Raw genomic sequence first — 22,093 nt, 5'->3', positions numbered from 1 at the left:
CTCTGCCCTTCTGCTTGCACTCTCACTCTGAAAAATAAATAAAAAACATTTTTTTTAAAAATTATTTAACCTTTCTGAATCTCAGTTCCCTCATCTGTAAAATGGGGATATAATTAATCATTCATTGGCATATGAATGAATCAATCAACCAATGACATATCCTGTACAAAGTGCGAAAGATTCATTTCTTAGCATATGAAGTCCTTGAAGTCAATGTAGTTTTCAGCTTAGAACAACGTACAAGGAAGTACAATGTGATAAGAGAAGATACGTAGAGGGCAGGAGGGAGGAGGAGGAATGTCTAAAGCTATCTGGGGCTTCAGGTGGAGACTGTCTTTGAGCTGAGGCTTTTTTTGTTTTTATTTATTTTTTAATGTTTATTTATTTTTGAGACAGAGAGAGAGACAGAGTGTGAGCAGGGAAGAGGCAGAGAGAGAGGGAGACACAGAATCCGAAGCAGGCTCCAGGCTCTGAGCTGTCAGCACGGAGCCCCACATGGGGCTCTAACTCACCCAACTGCGAGATCAAGACCTGAGCTGAAGTAGGGACACTTAACCAAATGAGCCACCCAGACTCTCCTGGATTCTACAAACTTTTAATTAATCATTGTCTACATTCCAGCTGTCATTCCTCTATTTCAGGGAATATGAAAATCCTTTTTTTTCTGCATTACCCCCAAATGTCTTTATTTCTTGTGGTACATGACACTCACTGAGGGTCCTAAGAGGCAGTCCCCAGTTCAGATCTATGAGAGACCCTGACTCAGTGGAAGTAGCAGTTATAGAAGGAATCTTTCATCAGCCCTGTACTGAGTTGCATTGTGTCCCCCCAAAAAGATGTGTTCAAGTCCTAAGCCCAAGAACCTGAAAATGTGACTTTATTTGGAAATAGGGTCTTTGCAGATAGAATTAAGGATTTTGATAGTAAGTGATCCTTGGCTTGAGGTAAGCCCTAAATCCAATGATGATTTGCCTTATAAGAAGAGGAGGGGCACCTGGGTGGCTCAGTCGGTTGAGTGTCCAACTTCAGCTCAGGTCAGGATCTCACGGTTCATGAGTTCAAGCCCCACATCCATCTCCCTGGCGCTGTCATCATAGAGCCCGCTTCAGATCCTCCGTCCCTCTCTGCCCATCTCCCACTTGCGCTTTCTCAAAAATAAATAAAACATTTTAAAAAAGAAAAAAGAAAAGGACACAGAGACACACACAGACACGCAGAGGAGAAGGCCATGTGAATAATGAGGTTTTGGGGTAATAGTGGGTGAGGTTTGTGGGGTCAAGAGCTGACGGCCAAGAAAGAATTCTTGAAGACGTCTTTGGTGCAAAAAGATGACTTTATTAAGGCATGGGGACAGGACCCATGGGGACAAAGAACTGCCCTGGAATCCTGTGGAGAGACTGGTTATATATTTGGGAGTTGGGGGAAGTTTCTAGTGAGATTTTCATATGCTAAAGAAGACTACCAGGATAGCGGAGGACTAGCTATTGTCAAGCTAAGGTGGTTTTCCACCTAGCAAAGCATTAGCATTGAGACAATAGGGAGTTCCTGGAGAAAGTTTTACTCTGCCAGCCTCAAGTATTTGTCAATGGGCTGCAGGTTATAAGGAAATTTAGTTCTATCTGCCATTTCCTTCTGCCTGTGTTTCCCACATCACTATGGAGGGGTGATGTTGGGGCTCTAGGAAACTGAGCTTGATAAGACTGCCTTTTTCTTGTAATTTGCTAAGATTTTTGTAAACTGATGGAGACTGAGGTCCTTTAGTTTTTCCCCTTTCCTTTGATCTGGCGTAGCCAGGAGAACCAGAGGAATATCACACATATCCCACCTGGGGGTGGGGGTGGGGTGTTGGGGGGGGTGGTTTAAGGCCTGTCAGCTTGCCTTATGCTCCCTTATCATGGAAACAAGAAGCTGGAGTGACACAGTCAGAGGCCAAGGAGCCTCCAGGCTACTACAAGCTAGGAGGGGCAAAGAAGCATTCACCCCCAGATCCCCAGAGGGACCTTGGACCTGCCGAAACCTTGATTTCAGTCTTCTAGCCTGCAGAACATGAGAATAGATTTCTGTTGTAAACCATGCATTTTGTGGCCCTTTGTTACGGCCATATGAATGATGAGGCTTTTGGGGTGATCGTGGAGTTCATGGGGCCTGGAGCCCTGAAAACTGATGTAAGTCCAAATATTTTTATTTATTCCTTTGACATTTATTGAGCACACTTATGCGCCAGGCAGAGAAAGAAGACAGGCAAAGTCCTTGCTCTTACGCACAGCCTACATTCTGATAGTGATGGTGATGGGAAAGATAGGAAATAAGGAAACAATAAACAAGATAATTTCTGATGGATAAAAGGACTATTGGGACAAAGACAAAATTGAGGTGTCTGAGTGATGAGGGAGTGTGGGGCAAGCTGAGGGCAAAATACAGGCTGGCACCCCACCCCCACCTGGGTGGAATATGTATGATATTCCTCGGACACCCCTGGCTACCCAAGAACAAAGGAAAGGGGTTTAAGTGCTTGCCATGATGATGTGGGAAACTAAGGCAAATGGAAAGTTAAATTCCCTTACTGCCTACAGCCCATTGACAAGTCCTAGAGAATGGCAGAGTGACCTCCCTCTAGGAGCTCAGCTGCCTCGATGATGACACTTTGCTAGGGGCAAAAGAGAACCTTAGCTTAACATTATCCCAACCTTGAGGATCCTGTAAGTCTACTCCCTTTATCTCAACTGCCCCAAGATATATGCTGACAGTCATACTCCATGCTTATGCCCCCCCCCCATATATATCTGAAGGGTCTCATGACTCAGGTTTTATTAAACAATAATAAAGGGTGTTTCCCTACCAACAGCTAGCCCCTCAATGTCCTGAAAACCTTGCTTCCAAAATACCTTAGAGACTTACTCAATCCCTGATCCCCTTCCAACCTGAGGGTATATAGTGAATTACCTGTCACAACCCCAGTGCAGCTCTTCCTGTCCCAATGCTGTAATAAAATGACCTTTTTGCACCAAAGACATCTTCAAGAATTCTTTCTTGGCCATTGGCTCCAGACTCCCCCATCACCCCAAAACTACATCATGAGGACTTCTTTAGATTAAGTAGTCAGGGAAGGTCTCTGAGGATGATGAGGGAGCCAAGGGCAAGCTGAGACCAAGGCAGAAGCTAACACCCCACAACTTCCCCTCCCCAGGTGGGATATGTGTGATATTCCTCAGGCACTCCTGGATGCCCAAGAACAAAGGAAAGGGAAAAACAAATAACACAAATAAATTATCACAGTCATGCGGGACATGAGTCTCCATCAGTTTACAGATGTCTTAGTAAATTACAAGAAAAAGGCAATTTATCTATAGCCTAATCTCCAGAAACCTATACACTCAGTTTCCAGGAGCCCTAATATCACCCTCCCCTCCATAGAGATGTGAGGAACAAAGGCAAGAAGAAAATGATAGATAAAATTAAATTTCCTTATAACCTGCAGCTCATTGACAAATATTTGAGATAGGCAGAGTATAACACTTCTCTAGGAGCTCCCTATAATCTTAATGTTAATGCCTTACTAGAGAAAAAAATAACCTTAACTTGACTTCCAGTATCTTCTTTAACATATGAAAGTCCTTTCAGAAACTTCTCCTTTGCCTTTACTTGCCCCAACTCCATAGTATATAATCAGTCACTCCTCACAACCCCAGTGCAGCTCTTTCTACCCATGGTCCTGTCCCCATGCTTTAATAAAATCACCTTTTTGCTCCAAAGATGTCTCAAGAATTCTTTCTTGGCCATCGGCTCTAGAGCCCCACCACCACTCCAAAATTGCATCAAAGAGATGACATCGAGCTGAAACCTGAATAATAAGAAAGAACTAGTGATATGAAGATCCATCAATGGGAAGGGTGTTGCAAGCAATTGATCCAGCTGGTGCAAAGGTCCTCAGACAGGCATGATCTCGCTGTGATTCAGGAACTGGTAGGAGGCCAGGGGCTCTGAAATGACATTCAAGGAGGAAGTGTTACAAAATTAAATGAGCTCAGAGAACAGAGGAGTCAGATCTTGTGTAGCCTTGTAGACCATGGTAAAGGGTTTGGGTTTTATTCCAGATGCAAGGGAAAGCACTTGGAAGGGTTTAAGAAGGTCTGATTTGAATTTTTAAATGATACCTACAGCAAGTTGAGTTAATTGAAGGAGTATGGAGAGATTGCATTGTGTCAATTTAGCTAAGCTGGAATTAAGTTTCCCAGAATTCCCTTCCCTGCATGGCTCAGAGTTGTCAAACCTCACAAAAAGATTTTTTTGTTTGCTTTTTGTTTTTAATTTACATTCAAGTTAGTTAGCATATAGTGCAACAATGATTTCAGGAGTAGATTCCTTAATGCCCCTTACCCATTTAGCCCATCCCCCCTCCCACAACCCCTCCAGTAACCCTCTGTTTGTTCTCCTTATTTAAGAATCTTTTGTTTTGTTCGCCTCCCTGTTTTTATATTATTTTTGCTTCCCTTCCCTTACGTTCATCTGTTTTGTATCTTAAAGTTCTCATGTGAATGAAGTCATATGATATTTGTCTTTCTCTGACTATTTTTGCTTAGCATAATACCCTCTAGTTCTATCCATGTAGTTGCAAATGGCAAGAGTTCATTCTTTTTGATTGCCGAGTAATGCTCCGTTGTATATACGTGTGTGTGTGTGTGTATGTGTGTGTGTGTGTGTGTGTGTGTGTGTGTACCACATCTTCTTTACCCATTCATCCATCGATGGACATTTGGGCTCTTTCCATACTTTGTCTGTTGTTGATAGCACTACTATAAACATTGGGGTGCTTGTGCCCCTTTGAAACAGCATACCTGTATCTTTTGGATAAATACCTCATAGTGCAATTGCTGGGTTGTAGGGTAGTTCTATTTTTAATTTTTTGAGGAACTTCCGTACTGTATTCCAGAGCGGCTGCACCAGTTTGCATTCCCACCAGCAGTACAAAAGAGATCCTCTTTCTCTGCATCCTTGCCAACATCTGTTGTTGCCTGAGTTATTTTTTTTTTAATGTTTATTTTTGAGACAGAGAGCATTAGTGTGGGAGTGGCAGAGAGAGAGGAGAGAGACAGAATCAAAGTAGTCTGCACATTGTCAGCCCAGAGCCCGATGGCAGGGCTTGAACCAATGAGTTGTGAGATCACGACCTGAGCTGAAACCAAGTCTGATGCTTAACCGGCTGAACCACCCAGGCAGCCACAAGTACAATTCTGTACACTATTTGGAAGGTAGAAAGAAGCAGTAGCCTATTGTTTTTACACTTGGAAGATGGGAGCAGAGCACAGGCACTCTTGCAGTAGATTTACATTGTTGTAATCTGCTGACTCACCCTCCTGGCCTGGGGCAACATCTGGCCCACAGCTCCTTCAGCTCCTGCCAAATTTTATCCTTCAGCTTCTCGAAGTCCTGGGCCAAGAGCAAATTCAGTCCCATGACTAAGGGCATCAGCTTCTCCTGTGGGACACATGCCCTCATCCAAGTTGGAGGATTGGAAGTGATGAGAGACTGACAGTCTTTCCGATTCCAGTCCATCCTTGTAGCTGTGTAGAAGCTTACCCTCCAGGTTCCAGTTGATTCTCACATCTCCTTCTCCTCCTTCATATTCATTGTCCCTTTTTTTTTTTTAACGTTTATTTATTTTTGAGACAGAGACAGAGCATGAATGGGGGAAGGTCAGAGAGAGGGAGACACAGAATCTGAAACAGGCTCCAGGCTCTGAGCTGTCAGCACAGAGCCCGACGCGGGGCTAGAACTCACGGACTGCAAGATCATGACCTGAGCCGAAGTCGGCCGTTTAACCGACTGAGCCACCCAGGTGTCCCTCATTGTCCCTTTTAAGTGCCAGAGCCTGGGGGGGGTGTGGGGCACATACACTGTTTTATCAGCTTCTATAGTTGTGTGAGGCCAAAGCCCTATAACAAACTCATGTATATATAATATATACATATATATAGGAATTTATTTATATACTTTACATTTATTATGTATCTATATGTAAATATTTAGTTATATAATGTGTATATATTTTAATATATTTATATAAATACATTTTATGTATTTAATATGTGATATATATTTTGTATATTTAAATTATATTTTATATTTGAAATATGTGTTATTTTATATAAATATTTATTATATATATGTATATTTTTTAAAGAACAGAACTTTATTAGGTTTGTTTAGCACACAGTAAGCTCATAAATTTGAAAACCATCTGTATGCCCGAGATTCTCACATCTTAAGCTCTACTCCCAATTCTTTCTCTGTCCCACATAGCCTACTCTGTATTTGGTAACTCCTCCTGGCTATCCCACTGAAACTTCACAATCAACATGAACCAAAATTCATTTATTATTGATTATGTCCTCTGAATATCCTTTAAATTCATTCACATGTTTCACATTAAAATATGATCATCATTTTCTCTCTCTGTGTCCTGGATTTTTCCAACAAAGCCTCATTTGGAATTTGCCAAATCCAAATTTTTTTCTCTTCCCTCCATGTTTTACTCAGAAACTAGAGTGGTCTTACTACACCCCAATTAAATTGTGTCAATCCTCTATTTAAAAATATCTCGAGTTACCCATTTTTTTGTGGAAGAAAACTCAAATGTCCTAACTTTTCTTCAAAGCCTTTGCTTTTTTAATTCCAGTATAGTTAACATACAGTGTTATGTTAGTTTCAGGTATGCAGTATAGTGATTCATCAATTCTATACATTACTCAGTGCTCATCAAGGTAAGTGTACCCTTAATCCCCTTTACCTAGTTCACTCATTCCCCCCACCCCCCTCTGGTAATCATCATTTCTTCTCTGTGTTTAAGAGTCTGATTTTTTGTCTCTCATTTAAAAAAAAATATTTATTTATTTTTGAAAGAAAGAGCGTGAGTGGGAGAGGGGCAGAGAGAGAGAGAGAGGGAGACACAGAATCCGAAGCAGGCTCCAGGCTCTGAGCTGTCAGCCCAGAGCCTAATGCAGGGCTCGAACCCATGAACCATGAAATCATGACCTGAGCCAAAGTCAGACGCCTAACCGACTGAGCCACCCACAATGCCCTATTTGTCTCTTTTTTGTTTGTTTGTTTGTTCATTTATTTTGTTTCTAAAAATTCCATATATGAGTGAAATGATATGGTATTTGTCTTTCTCTGACTGACTTACTGCACTTGGCATTATACCCTATAGATCCCTTCATATTGTTGCAAATGGCAAGATCTCATTCTTCTTTATGGCTGAGTAATATTCCATATTTTTACATATACAACAACTTCTTTATCTATTCATCTATTGATGGACACTTGGGTTGCTTCCATATCTTGGCTATTGTAAATAATGCTGTAGTAAATATAAGGGTGCATATACCTTTTTGAGTTAGTATTTTTATTTTCTTTGGGTAAATACCTAGTAGTGGAATTACTAGATCATATCATAATTCTATTTTAATTTTTTTATGCTATAAATTCTGTATTAAGAAAAAAGTTCAAATAAACATTACACCACAAGAAACTAGAAAAAGAAGAAACTTATCTGAAATTTAGTAGAGGAAGGAAATTACAAAGAAAAATCAGAAATAAATAAAATAGAAACCAGGATAAACAATAACCTAACATTGAAAGAAAGAAATGACTGTTTTTTTCCAAAAAAATAAACAAAATTGGCAATACTTTAACTACATTAACTAAGACAAAACAAGAAGACTCAAAAACTAAAATAGGAAATAGAAAACAATACAATAGATACCACAAAAATACATAGTGTGATAATAAATTACTATAAAGTTATGTACTAACAAATCAGATAACTTAGGGAAAAAATCCAGATAATTGCTAAAGTCATATAAGTTACCAAGATTGAATCATGAATTTTGAATCCAAGAAATAGGGAATCTTCTTAGACCAATAACAAGAATGAAAGTTGAATTAGGAATAAAAAATCTCCCAGCACAGCAAAGCCCGAGACTACATGATTTCAGTGGTGAATTCCACCAAACATTTCAAAAAATTATTAATGATAATATTGATCAAAATTTTACAAATAATAGAATAGAGGGAGCACATTCAAAATCATTCTATGAAGCCAGTACTACCCTGAAACCAAATCATGATAAAAAAACAATACAAGAATGAAAAAGTCTAGTTTGTCCCATATGAGTATTGCTACTCTGGCTTTCTTTTGACATCCATTTGCATCATAAATGTTTCTCCACCCTTCACTTTCAATCTGTAGGTGTCTTTAGGTCTACAGTCTTTTGTAGATAGCATTTAGATGGGTCTTGTTTTTTCTATGCATTCTGACACCCTATGTCTTTTGATTGGAGCAGTTAGTACATTTACATTCCAAGTAATTATTGATAGATATGTATTTAGTGCCATTTTTATTCCTTGTTTTGTCATTGTTTCTGGAGATTTTATCTGATCCTTTCTTGTCTTTGTCACTTTTGGTCTTTCCTTTGCACTCAAAGAGCCCCCTTTAATATTTCTTGCAGGGCTGGGGTGCCTGGGTGGCTCAGTCAGTTAAGTGTCAGTTCATAATCTCACAAATCATGGGTTTGAGTCCCACATTGGACTCTGTGCTGACAGTTCAGAGCCTGGTGCCTGCTTTGGATTCTATGTCTCCCCTCTTTCTCTTCCCTCCCCTGCTCCCACTCTGTCTCTCTCTAAAATAAGTAAACATTGGGGCGCCTGGGTGGCGCAGTCGGTTAAGCGTCCGACTTCAGCCAGGTCACGATCTCGCGGTCCGTGAGTTCGAGCCCCGCGTCAGGCTCTGGGCTGATGGCTCGGAGCCTGGAGCCTGTTTCCGATTCTGTGTCTCCCTCTCTCTCTGCCCCTGCCCCGTTCATGCTTTGTCTCTCTCTGTCCCAAAAATAAATAAAAAACGTTGAAAAAAAAAATTTAAAAAAAAAAAAATAAAATAAGTAAACATTAAGAAAAATTAAAAAAAAATATTTCTTGCAGGGCTGGTGTAGTGGTCATGAACTCCTTTAGTTTGTGTTTGTCTGGGACACTCTTTATCTCTCCTTCTATTCTGAATGATAGCCTTGCTATCATTGGGTAGAGTATTCTTGGCTGCAGATTTTTCCCATTTAGCACTTTGAATATATAATGCCACTGTCTTCTAGCTTGACAAATTTCTGTTCAGAGATCTCTAGCTAGCTTTATGGATTTTCCCTTGTAGGTTAAGGACTTCTTTTGTTTTGCTGCTTTTAAGATTTTTTTCTTGTTTTTGTCCTGGTGTTGGCCTGTTGTGTTATTTTGATGGTAGTTCTCTGTGTCTCCTAGGGGAATTTTCAGCTATTATTTCTTGAAAGAAATTTTCTGCCTTCTTTTCTCTCTCTTCTTTTTGGACTCCTATAATACAAACATTATTACATTTGATGGAGTGACTGAGGTCTCTAAGTCTATTCTCATGTTGCATAATTCTTCTTTCTCTCTTTTGTTCTTTATTATTTTCCATTATTTTGTCTTCTAGGTTTTGTCTTCTAGGTTACTAATTCATTCCTCTGCTTCTTCCAGCCTGCTATTCATTGCATCAAGCCTGTTTCCAATCTCATTTATTGTACTCTTCATCTCTGATTGATTCTTCTTTAAGTCTTTTATCTCTGTGGTAAGGGTCTCACTAATGTCTTCTAGTCTTTTCTCAAACCCAGTAAGTATCCTTGTGATTCCTTTCTAATTTCTTAATCTTCTCAAGAACTTTGAAAGGAAATATTTTTGTCCCTATTTATGCATTAGGAAACATAAAGACTTAGAGTTTAGTTGACTTGTCAAAGTCATGCAGCTAGTGAGTGTGGGAGTAGGTTTCAAATCCAGATTTGTCTTGACTCCAAAACCTATATTTTTTCTATTGTGCCATAATATAAAATATGTAATACAATGTCTACAGTATATTTGGTGCTCAATATATTGTACTTTTTGTTCTTATTTTTTTCACTTGGAGTCAAGTGCTTATGTATTTTAATATATTTATATAAATGCATTTTATATATTTAAATATATTTTAAATATATTTTGATGTGTATTATATATGTATTGTGTGTGTGTGTGTGTGTGTGTGTGTGTATCCTTCCTTGTGATTCTGCTTCCCTGATTGAACACCACTGAAGTAGGGACAAAAGTGAAAGCTGGTACACTTGTTAAGAGACCAATACCATTTAGTCCAGGACCAAAGATATAGGATGTCATCATGGAGACGGAGAGAAGTTTACCAATTAAGAAATGTTTTGAGGGCACCTGGGTGGCTCACAGAACTCAGGGAAATGCTTACATACATTTACCGGTTTATTAGTGGATATGATAAATGAGAAAATGAACAATCAGATCAAGAGCTATCTGGGGCAAAGTCTGGGAGGTCCCTTAGTGAAGGAGCTTCTGTTCTCATGGAGCTGGAGTATGTAACCCTCCCAATATGGATGTGTACACCCACTTGGCAGCTCTCTAAACCCCATACTTCTAGGATTTTAGAGAGACTTTATCATGTTGGCATGACTGATCAATCATTAATTCTACTTTCAGCCCTTTTGCCTCTCAGCCCTCAGTACTAGGGCTGAAAATCCCAAGCTTCTAATCATGACTTGGTCTTTCCAGTGACCAGTCCTCATCCAAGAGTCATCCAGAAACACACTCAGTCACCTCGTTAGAACAAAAGATGCTTGTAGTACTCCTATCTCTTAGGAATTTATATGAGTTTTGGGAGCTGTGTGCCGGGAACTGGAGACAGAGACCAATATACGTTTTTTTATATTATCTCATGATAGATATATATTGGGTGACTTCATGTGTAGTTGTATCAAGCCCCGCCCTTGGAAGGACTCCACAGTTGGTTTAATGCTCTGCTGTTGCTGTCTTGAAATTCTTGATAATTTTTCAATGTGGGTCCCTGCAAATTTATTTTTTATTGGGCCCCACATAATGTGTAGCCAATCCTGATCGTCTATGAAAAGTGAAGGAAAAAGAAACTCAAGGATTAAACAATACTATGGATGGTAGTGCATCTGGAGGTGGAATTTGGGAGAGAAATCAAGAATTTTGATTTGATCATGTTAACTTAGATCTGCCTTTTAGACATTGTGATAAGCTATTTATTGATTACTTCCCCAGCATTCATTTCCCTCTTTCTGATTCCTGGCTAGACCCTGTTTCCTGGCCTTGTGGTTAGGGCTTGATTGGCTCTAGTTCCAGCCATCCACATACTGTCCTAGCATGGCAGGCTCTGCCATGTAGGGGTAAAGTAATCAACTAAGCTGAGTTGACTAGAGGTCTTTGTAATTCCCTTTAACCACAGATTAAAGAACAAGGAGAAGTCTGACTATTGAGAAGGAGAGGCAAAGGCTGCAGAAATGGAGCTTAAAGTGTTTTTTTATTATTGTTATTATTTTTTATTTTTATCCAAGGCCATGGATACTTGTGGGAGAAACCGCTTGTTTTCCTAGTATCTATCCTTGCCATCTTCCCATGTAACAGACCTTCCACTGTTTAGCTGAGTACATGGTTTCCTGGTATAAAGATTACATTTCCCAACCTTCCATGGAGCTAATTACAGTCATATGATTATATTCTGTTTAATAGCCTATAAGGGGATGTAGTGTATGCAATTTGCTGGACATATCCTTAAAGAAAGGGGGCATGCAATGTCTCCTTCCTTCTACTTTCAGATTTCTAGAATTTGAATGCATCGACAGAAACACCAGTAGTAAGCAACAATAGGCATCCTAGTCCTTTGTCATCATGGAGCCATGCCGGTTCTGGACTATCTACCTCTTTTACAAGAGAGCTAAATACTATCTTAGTTGAGATAAGACCATTATTCCCCACTATTTTGGATTTCTGTCACATGCAGATAGCATTAATCCTCAATGATACAATATCCATATAATCAATTCCTTTTCTTTTGAGGTCACCTAAATAGTGAACTGTTGCAAAAAAAGTCTCTACTAACATTTTTTTCTCATTCAGGCCATGTGCAATTTAGTCTACACACACACTGAAAAACCTCTATTCAACCCATATTTTGCTTTGTCTTTTAAGTCCTCAAAAAATATATAGACACTTTACTAGAATCTATTATTAAAAACACCACTACTTTCTCTAGGGAAGCAGCAAAAATTAATCCACATTTTTCTGGCACCAGCTCACATTTCATAAACCCTTGTTTAAAATTAACCCAAACCATTAAAGAATGCAGAAAAAACTCTTTTTGAATTACACAGTAAGAGCTGCCTTCTGAGAAACTGAAATAGGTGAGTTTACACGTAGTCTCAGATAAGGTGACCAAATATCTAAAATTGGCTAAGACAGTCCCAACTCCCGGATGGCTGGCTGTTCTGGTTTCTGTCTCAGCACACGTCCTATGGTTTTGACCTGATGTCATCCTACTTTCAGACAGGAATTTCTGCCCCTACTTGGGCAAACAAGTTACTGAAAATGGAGAGAAACAACATGAAAGTGGAAGTGGCCAAAAAACTAACTAAACTTTGGGTGCAGTTTTGGTTAACATTTTGATTCTTTGTTTGACGATGTTTGCAAGCATTTGTCAACAAATATTGTTCAGTTTGGGGTCTTTCAAACTATGTATAAGATGATACATTTCTAGGGTTTGATCAGTATTTTTAAAAAGTGGTATTGACTACAATAAGCTAGACAATGCCAGAATACATTTCACATATTAAATATGAGTATTTTTCAAAAATTTTTGTTTATGTTTCGTCTGTGAGTGTTTGGTGCAAGAGGGTGATCAAAAGAGGTTTAAAACCCACCAAATTTTAGTCATGTAGGAGTACACTCACCCATTGTCTCCTGAATCATGCAGCAATATTAAGAAATTTTAAACATTTCATTCAACATATATTTGACATATGTAACATTAAGCATACTTGTGACTCCATCACTTCCCCAGACAGGGCTTCCCTTAAGCCCCATTCTTACCCAAGTCTTCCAAGGCTGTTCCAGGGACTTTACGGGTGTCCAGGTCTGTGGGATGGGGACTGTCTACAGGGGATTGGTCAGTGGACACTTCAACCTTGAAGTTCACTGGACAGATGGTATTTAAAGACTAAATTGAAGTTAGCCAGTTGGACAGGGAGAAAAGGGAATTCCAGATAGAAGAAGCAGTATATGTTAAACAGAAAAAAGAAAAAAAAAAAAAAAAGAAAAAAGAAACAGTAGAGTGTATGAGTCACAATCTCTTAGATGTAATTCTGGATTCCAAAAAGTTCTAAGAGCTGAAAGCATTGGGCAAGAAAACCAGATTCAGTCTGAACTCATTGGTGTGCTGCATTTGTCAAATGAGTTCAGATTGTTTTTTTCATACTACACTGACATCCTATCAGTCTAAAATATGGTTATAGTTCACTAAATGTGTATTTGAGTTCTAAAAGAAAAAATCATAAAAGACCATTGCATTAACTATTTATTTATCAGTCTTTCAGAAACTATTATTTTTTTTCTTAAGTTTTGATAAAAATAAAACCTCAAAATTCATAGCATTAGCAAAATAGGAGTCTAGTAAAGATAACACAGTAATTTATGCATAATTATGGAAGGACTAGTGCCTAAAGTGGTTATATGACATATCTCAGGAGGCAGTTTGTTAAATTGATACACAGCTTATTTATAATTGACTATTTCTTAATCTTTCTCCAGTTGGTGAATGGTTTCCTTATGCTTGCTTGTGCTTTAACTCATGTGCATTTGGCGAATCTTACCTACCACAAGCAAGTAGAAGTCTATAAAGTAAAAAAGATTATCTCCTTTTCACCACTATCCCCTCCCCCTTCTGCACATATTCCAGAGGTAACCATTTATTTTTATTAAAGTGTATTTATTTTGAGAGAGAGAAAGACAGAGAGAGGAGTGAGTGGGGGAGGGGCAGAGAGATGGGGAGAGAGAGAATGGCAAGCAGGCTCCGGGTCATCAGTGTGGAGCCCAATGCCAGGCTTGAACTCACGAAATCGTGAGATCATGACCTGAGCCAAAACCGAGTCTGACACTTAACTGACTGAGCCACCCAGGCACCCCCAGAGGTAACCACTCTTGAGAGGTTCGTATGTATTCTTTCAGACCATTTCTGTTTGTATGCAGACATGCCTTAGGTCACAGATATTCAAGAACAAATATTGTTTCTTGTGTCATTCTCTCACAAAAATGGCATGATACTGTGAAAGCATTCTGCAGTTTGCCCTCTTCACTTAATGGGTTACACATATCTTTTCATGGAAATATGTATAGATCAACCTGATTATTTTTAGTGATTGCCTCATGTTCTATTGCATATGGATGTTCTTTAATTTTTCTAAGTTTATTATTATTATTATTATTTTTATTTTTAAGAAAGGCAGACTGCCATGTGCAGTGCCTCATTTGGATATGTCTGGAGTCTTGGAAGCTTGACTACCCTATGTTCTCCTACAAATGGACCTTGAGAACTTCTTTGGAGGTTCTGGCAGGGGAGCGCGGCTACTTGTATACCCTTGACCGAAGAACGGTCTTCCTCTATTGGGGAAGGTCGTCCTCTTCCACCGAGCACGCAGCTTCGGGAGGGACACACATGGAGCAGTGAGGAAGGAACGGGACACCTGCCTAGCCAGCCAGATCAGCGGAATCAACCCTGGCGATCAATGGGGTGACAGATGTTGCAGCCAGATCGCCTTCACATCCTAAGTTTATTTATTGAGAGAGAGAGAGAGAAAGAGGGAGAGAGAGAGAGAGAGGGGAGTGGCAGAGAGAGAAAGGGAGAAAGAGAATCCCAAACAGGCTCCCAGCCGAGCCTGACGTGGAGCTCCATCTCATGACCAGGAGATCATGACCAGGAGATCATGACCTGAGCCAAGATCAAGAGTCAGCCCCTTAACCGAATGAGCTAGCCACCCAGGCACCCCTGGATGTTCTTTAATTTAACCATTCTCCTATTGATGGGTAGATAGGTTCTTTTTATGTTTTTATTAAATAATCTTTCAGATTAACATCCCTGTACTACTTCTTAATCATATTTAAAGGGCCTTGCTCTCCAATGTCCTTGGCCAAAGTATATATTTTGTAGGAATTGATACCTTCTTTCCTCTTAAACCAAAGAGAAATCATTAGTGTTAACCTGTAAATACAGCAACAAAAAGCATTTTGTTGATTTTTTTATGAAAATCATAAAGGTGACTAAGAGGGCCATTAATATCTTGTTATTGACCCCTTTAGTTCACCAATCTCATCTTCTTAAGCAAGATCGTTCTGGAGATTACTCTTAAAATTTTTTCCTTGGTGTTCGCTTCATCATATCTTTTATTGTAGGACCATCTAAGAAGCACAGATCTGAGAAAAACCATCCAGGTTAAAGAGGTGGAAGTTGCTAGAATTTAAAAGCAGTGTTTCCACACTAGAGAAGTGACCTGCTACACGGCCATGGCACCAGGACATTTTTCTAATTCTTTGCCTCCACCTCTGCCTCGAATAATGACCTACTCTGGAAAGAGGAGGGTGTGTTAGCTGGTACCATGGGCTCTGAAGTCATACTCCCCAGGTTCTGCCTCTTATTAGCTCTGGGGCTTGAGCAAATGACTTACCTCTTCGTGCCTCAGTTTCTTCATCTGTTAAAATAGGGACAGAGATAGTGATGATGATATCACCTACTCTGTAGAGTTGCTATAAAAAAATCAAAGATTAGTATTTGTAAAGCACTTACAGGGCCTGGCACATAATAAGCTCTATATAGGTATTCGTTGAATAAGAATGGCACAGTGTTAAAGGCACTCTGGTTGTTTTTAGTTTCCTAAAGAAGCAGCTCATGAAACTTTCCCAAAGCTCAACTATAGCTGAAGTTGCCCAAAATATGGTATGAAAAATCTTCCTTCTCCTATTCATCAGCCCCTTCACAGTAGAGGTTTCTCTTTCTCTATATAGTGCTCACAAAAGTCCTGTATTTCAGTGGTCTGTTCTGGATGTCCAAACCTCTAATGAGAAATGATACCTTTTTTAGGTTAAAAAGAAGATGGGCTGATATTGGGTGTCTGCTTTCTAGACAGTTGTTAGAGTATTCTTTGTGTTCAAACAAAAAATTCTTATAAGAAGAGGAGCTTTGCAAAAACACATCATAGAAGAAATTGAGTTAGATTTCAGAAACATAAATACAGTGAAAGTTGTCTGGATTCACAGGAAATCTGTGACTGTCTGAACGTAAGAAATTTATATGAAATTCACTGACAATAAATATTTATACCTCACATTTTCAGGTTTTAATATGACAACTATCAGAGATATATTCGATTTTTATTTCTATAAGAGCTAGATTAGCCAAATCTGACATTTTACAAGTTTTTTGTTGCTGTTTCCTTCCCATCCCAAACCTGCCATTTTCTGCATTTTGATCAATTACAAAGCATGTAAAGTCAGGTGTGAAATTGGTTTCCCTTAATATAATTAGTTATATATACAGGAGGAAAGGGCCACACCTTCTGGGGAGCTTCCGTATTCTCTGCAGTAGTTTGTAGCTTTGGGTTGAACACTGTGGCCAAGCAGTTCATATTTTTGTCTGCCGTATCATGATTTGGTTTCCCAACAAAGTTGAATGTCTTACTTCCTCATATTATCACTAACAGGATTCGGGGACTTGGTGCCAGCTTTAAACCCCAGCTTCAGCACAGCATTATACTTGTAGGACTGTGGGTGGGATTTCTAACACTGAAAGAGGGAGGGACAATTTGCATGCTGTGGGTAGTCCCTGAAGTACTGGTGGAGATTTGGCAATCAAGCTTTCAGACTTTGATGAAAACACTAGGGAGGAAGCTGTAGCAGATACAGCTGTAATCAGCTTATAATTATTGGGTATCTATGTGTTTGGTTTTTGTATACCTCACCTTGTTCCCAGAAGTCAAACAGTGCTCCTATGATTCCTCTTCCAGGACAGCATTAGGAAAAGATGGAGTTCTCATTCTTTTCTTTCTCCATGGCCGGCTCAGGCCTATGCTTAACTCTGTGATAATTTCTTTTCAGACTCAAGTTGCTCAGGCAACTACACTTTTTGCTCTCTAACTTGACCCCATTTCCTGATGAATGGGCTTTTCATTTTTTCCCTGAGTCCTACAGGTTTTCACATTCTGCAATTTTCTCTGCTAAATAGCTCTAGGCATAACTGCTTAGAAAATCATAGGCAATCATAAAACCTTAGAGTTTTAAGGAAATTTAGAGATCATTTAATCCAACCTCTTCATTTTACAGTTAAAGAAATTGAGTCCCCAAGAGGGTGAATAACTTGTTCGATGTCATCCAGTTAATTTTTAAACTGGGTAGAATTTTCCTGAAGCTAACTTTTTGAATTGGGTAGAACTACAACTAAAACCATTTTAAAGGGGGCATTTTAAAGGGCATTTTAAACCATTTTAAACCATTTTACTTTTCCATCTTGATCCTTCTCAGCTGTCATATGAATATAATTTATAGAACCAAATTTACAAAATCATGACTCCTAATCCTAACAAAACACTGTGATGTGAGAAATAGTGAAATGAAGTTTGGAATTACCATGTTTCTTAATAGATCATTTATTATAACTATGGTGTCAGATGTGGTAGTTACTTGAGGGTTGGCTAGGCTCAAGGAGATTGTTTTGCTTTACCTAAGATTTTTTTTTAACGTTTATTTATTTTTGAGACAGAGAGAGACAGAGCATGAACAGGGGAGGGGCAGAGAGAGAGAGGGAGACACAGAATCTGAAACAGGCTCCAGGCTCTGAGCTGTCAGCACAGGGCCCAATGCGGGGCTTGAACTCACAGACCGTGAGATCATGACCTGAACCGAAGTCGGACACTCAACCGACTGAGCCACCCAGGCACCCCTCTTTTTTTTTTTTTTAATTTTTTTTTTTAACGTTTAGCTTTACCTAAGATTTTATTTTGGGGGGTATAGGTGGCTCAGTCAGTTGAGTGTCCAACTTTGGCTCAGGTCATAATCTCTTGGTTTGTGGGTTCAAGCCCTGCATCAGGCTTGCTGCTCTTAGCACAGAGCCCACTTCGATCCTCTGTTCCCCTCTGTCTCTGCCCATCCCCCATTTGTGCTCACTCGCTCTCTGTCAAAAAATAAAAATAAACATTTATAAAAGATTTTATTTTGGTGGGGAGGGAGTTGAGGGTAAATGGACCAACACATGTAGAGAGGAAATAATGTCAACATGGGCATCAGTTTAGGCTCAATAATCTATTGTCATTACTGTCAATAAAATATCACACATTATGCCTATAAGAGCATATCTCTAGTTTGGCAATATGAACACCAGACAAGAGATTTTAAATTATCTTTGTGTCTAAAACTTGCATCTAACTAGAGCCAAAGAAGAAAAGTCTGAGGCTTCTCCATGCTCTTTCTATTGTCCACTCATTCCAGTTAGTGAGTTCTCCAGTATGGCCACAAGTAACTCATAGAGTCTTTGAAGAGCCACTCTTCTTTGCTCCACTATCCTACTCTGTGCAAGACAGTGTTTCTCACGAGCTGGCCCATCCTTAACATTTGTGAGTCTGAGGCAAATGTGCAAATGAATGGTTGTTTCCAACCTTCCCCTTATCTCAATGGGCCACATACCCTTCCGTTCATACTGACCTCAGACAAACTTGTGTATAAGTGTGTAGACTTCACCCTACGTATCCAAGCTCTGTCTGCAAGTACGAAAACAAATTGCACAAATAGTCACCTCTTGGCCTTACTTTGGATAACACAGCCTGCCATTAAGAAGACAGATAGGCGGGGCACCTGAGTGACTCAGTCGGTTAAGTGTTGGACTTCAGCTCAGGTCATGATCTCATAGCTCATGGGTTCGAGCCCCATATTGGGCTCTGTGCTGATAGCTCAGAGCCTGGAGCCTGCTTTGGATTCTGTCTCTTCTCTCTGCTTCTCCCCACTCATGCTCTCTCTCTCTCTCAAATATAAACAAAAATTTTTTAGAAATTAAAAAAAAAAAAAAGAGGACAGAGAAGAGCAGAATCCCAAGGAAGTACCAGAAGGAGGCTCAGGGCTTCATGAGCAGGGAATTTAAGGTTTCCTGGGTAGGGAGAGCTTGGTCTAGAAGGACAGCAGGTTCCAGGAGGGCAAATCCTGACAAACCTGTCACCTTGTGGGGAGGAGGAAGGCAGAGGAGGGCTAGAATAGGACCTAAAGCATAGAACCCAGGAAAGAAGCCTTGGTTAATTAGATCAAGAGCAGTACTACCAATAAGAAAACTCTTGGGCAGAACCCTCATACAGGCATTGTCTCTTGTGTAGGACCTATACAAGAAATGGAAGCAAAGATGTTTAATAGCCAGAAGGAAGTCACTTCAAACAAGTTATTTTTTAAACAGGCAAGTTTCAAGAGATGTTCTAAAAGAACCACACTGTTCCAAAGTATGTCATGTCAAACTGGAAGAAGTCTTCAAGATCATCTAATAAAGATGGAATAGACACCACAGAGACAAGTAACTTGCCCAAGGTTAGACCACAAGTTGTAATGGAGCTGAGCTGAACACTTGTAACTTGTGCTTCCAGGTTCTCAGGACTGGATTTTTTCCATGACCTGGTGCTGAACACCATTAAAGTATAACTCTAAGCAATGTGGAAGAAGAATGGACACAGGATAGCTCTTCTACTGTAAGTATGTCTTTAATGATGTGACAGAACAGCAAATAGCAGTGGTTTCTACAGAAACTAAAGACTAGTTAGACTTTGAAAGAGAGAGAGAGAGAGAGAGAGAGAGAGAGAGAGAGAGAGAGAGAGAGAAAGCGAGCAACTGAACTGGGAAATCAGGTGAAGAAAGAGGGGAAGTATGTAAGGGCTGATGTCTTGGTAGTGATGCTGAGTAGCAGAGAAACTTTATCTTTTCTTATGAATCAAAACCAGAAAGTGATGTTATCCCTACTGGGTGATCCATTTGGGGAAGTTGGTGTAATGAGGAAAGGTAGAAACAAAGAAGGGGGCTGTAGGGACTCTGAATTACCCCTTCACCCCCATTAACCCCCACTTTGGGACTATATATATAATTCAATTCATACCCTCCTAAATTGTGAGTAATATTTACTTTAAATATGAAGACCAGTAAATAAAATGTATTGAAGTGCCAAGTATGATCTAAGTATTGATTAATAGTTTTAAGACAAATTAAAGTTTGGTCCATGAAAAAGAGAATTAGGCTGGAGTCCAGAATTTATATTCCAGTCCTAGCCTTGAAGCGAACCATTTAACCTCTGCAGTTCTGTTTTCCCCAAGGTATACAGAAAATAGGAAGTCTAGCTCTTAATATTTATGGCAACCAAAAATAGGGGGAGAAAACCCAAGTGTCCAGTAACAGGGAAATAGATTATGGAATATTTATATACTACAGTACTATCAACATTAGAAATTATAGTTTTGAAAATGATTAGCAATATACTAACAAGTTATAATATAAGGTTAAGGGAAAAAGTATGATTCAGAAACTATATCTACTGAATTATGCCAATTTTATAAAATATGTGATTATAAACTACTTGAGACAAGTACATCAACATGTTAATTTTCTTATCTCTAGGTGGTTATTAGAGACGAGTTTTTAATTTTCTTTATGTGGTATTTTCACTATTTTCCAAATTGTGTCTAATGAACATATAGTATAGTAATTTTTTTTAAGTTTTTATTTTAATTCCAGTTAACAAGCAGTGTTATATTAGCTTCAGGTGATTTAGCACTCCCATACAGTGCCCAGTGCTCATCACAAGTGCATTTCTTAATCCCCATCACCTATTTAACCCATCACTCTACTCCTCTCCCTCTGGTAACCATCAGTTTGTTCCCTATGGTTAAAAGTCTGTTTCTTGGTTTGTACAGTATATTAATTTTGCCATTAGGAAAAGATGTTTTTCATAGAAACAATGTACTCTAGCCTAATTCATAAGGATGTTGTAAGGAAAATGGAAATAAGTTTAAAACTGAATCCTGAGAAATGTGCTAAATAATCTAAGTATTTATGTTAAAGGAAAAAAATTGATATATGTCTCCATGTGCAACTTTTTTCTTAATAATAAACAGATATGCCTGTAAATAATTAAAAGCCATTTTCAGTCATTAAAAGAGCACAGTATATATGCCACTACCACTTCAGAACTCTTTGTATATGCTAACCCCGATGTGTAAGAAAAAGTCAAATCGACCTCGATCCAGTCATCAGGAGGGATGGCCAGTTTTTTGGGAAAGTCTTTGTGCCGGAGGTGGGGCCTCAAGTAGGGGTGGAGGGGTGTATAGACAGACTCCTTTTTCTAGAGCTTTAATTTCGGCGCCTTTCTCGTGGGCAATGACCACTCTCTTGTCATTCCCCATGCAAGTTGCTAGTAAGTTAGAGGAGGGTTAAGATAGGTTCTTGGGAAATAAAAAGGCAGTAAGTAGGGCTGCAGATGGGGCTTGTAGCGGAATGAGAGTGGCATTCCCAGTAAGGTAAAACCAGGTAAGATAGGTGACTACTTTCATCTACAGACTATTGTGTCCAGTACTTGCTAGTCATGCTCTCATTTAATCCTCTAATAATATGAGATAAGTAATGTTATTTCTTTCTTCTCCTCTTCCTCCTCCACTGCCTCCTCCTTCCTCTCTTTTTTTTTTTTTTTTTAAACCTGAGAAACTGAAGCTCAGAGAGAGAGGGGAAAAAAAAAAAACACCTCTCAATCTAAGATCACACAACTAATAAATTCTGGAGCTACAGTTTGAATTTAGGTTTTACTGGCTCTGAAATTTGTGCTTTTTTTACCATAAAGTCCAATGAGTCCCAGAATTTTTTAACATCAGACTCACTCAAGAAGAATGTTGAAAATACAAATTCCTAAATTCCGTCCCTGGAAATTCTGATTTAGTAGCTTAGGAATAGGACCAAGGCACCTGTATTTTTAAAAAGCCTTGTTGATTTGCTGTTGGGGTGGTTTGAGGGCCGCTGCTTCATCCCCTAGTGCCTCTCCTAAATCAACAGTGAGGCTGGATACGTTCTGGTGCAGGGGCCTGGAGACGCTGGAGGACCTACCTGTGACTTCACAGTCAGCACAAAATGCCCCCCTCTTGGCCCCTGTAGATTCTCCAGGCTCATCTGCCTCTCTCACGTGGTGGCA

General features: G+C 39.4%; 1 long non-coding RNA gene across 1 annotated transcript in view; it reads right to left on the bottom strand.

Moving 5' to 3' along the window:
- Positions 1-5,843: 5,843 nt before the first annotated feature.
- Positions 5,844-22,093, bottom strand: part of LOC131516795 (uncharacterized) — a 30,407-nt gene continuing 14,157 nt past the window's right edge. The window contains exons 2-3 of the long non-coding RNA XR_009264250.1: positions 15,570-15,648; positions 5,844-5,869 (exon numbers count right to left, since the gene is read on the bottom strand). This is a non-coding gene — a long non-coding RNA (uncharacterized LOC131516795). The remainder of the gene's footprint in view (positions 5,870-15,569; positions 15,649-22,093) is intronic.

Source organism: Neofelis nebulosa, chromosome 7 (assembly GCF_028018385.1).
Source record: "Neofelis nebulosa isolate mNeoNeb1 chromosome 7, mNeoNeb1.pri, whole genome shotgun sequence".
In the NCBI taxonomy this organism is placed as follows: domain Eukaryota; kingdom Metazoa; phylum Chordata; class Mammalia; order Carnivora; family Felidae; genus Neofelis; species Neofelis nebulosa.
The sequence above is the reverse complement of the archived record's forward strand: the minus strand, read 5'-3'. Positions and strand labels throughout refer to the sequence as shown.